At 63.4% G+C, this 557-nt stretch overlaps 1 protein-coding gene across 4 annotated transcripts in view; it reads left to right on the top strand.

The window, feature by feature from the left end:
* Positions 1-210: 210 nt before the first annotated feature.
* The window catches only part of ZNF407 (zinc finger protein 407), a 376,221-nt gene continuing 375,874 nt past the window's right edge, over positions 211-557 (top strand). For 3 of the 4 annotated variants that reach the window (XM_019643398.1, XM_019643392.1, XM_019643399.1), the window contains exon 1: positions 211-293. The gene's annotated coding sequence lies outside the window, so the exon portion shown is untranslated. The remainder of the gene's footprint in view (positions 294-557) is intronic. The other variant, XM_019643394.1, reaches the window with a different exon arrangement.

The following is a 557-nucleotide window of genomic DNA, read 5'->3' as shown; positions in this document are numbered from 1 at the left end:
GCCGAGGGACTTCCGGCAAGAGCTGCTGTACTGAGAACAAGACAGCACACAGGTCCGTTGGCCCCTCGGAGCGAAAAAAGGGGACTCGCCGTGGGCTTCACGGAGCCAGGCCCGAGGTCCTGCTTTTTGGGTTGTAGTGCCCGGCGATCGGCCCACGAAAGGGTCGCCCTGGGAACCGCCGGAAGTCGCTCAACGGAAAGACAGGAAGTCCCGCCCCTTCCTCCCAGAGGGAAGACGGTGAGCCGGAGGAGTCAGTCGTAGGGGCTCGCTGGAGCGATTCTGTCGGCAAACAGGTAAGTTACTCTCTGGCCGGGGCGGGGGTTTGGAGGCGGGGACCGTCCAGCGTCAGCGCGGGTCCTGGGGGCGGTGGCTTCGGGCCCGGGGCCCCGGCGGCTGGACTCCGGGGGCCCCGCCGGGGCCCTTCGCTCTTCCTCCTCCCCCCTCCCCCCGCCTCCGCCCCTCTAATGGTTTAAACCATCTCTTCCATCAATGATATGTGGTTGTCCTCATCAGTCCTTAAAATTTCATTAGGTTTCTGAAGCCCAAAGGTAAGTAAC

Source organism: Hipposideros armiger, unplaced genomic scaffold (assembly GCF_001890085.2).
Source record: "Hipposideros armiger isolate ML-2016 unplaced genomic scaffold, ASM189008v1 scaffold_77, whole genome shotgun sequence".
NCBI lineage: Eukaryota > Metazoa > Chordata > Mammalia > Chiroptera > Hipposideridae > Hipposideros > Hipposideros armiger.
This window is presented reverse-complemented; position numbering and strand designations above follow the sequence as displayed.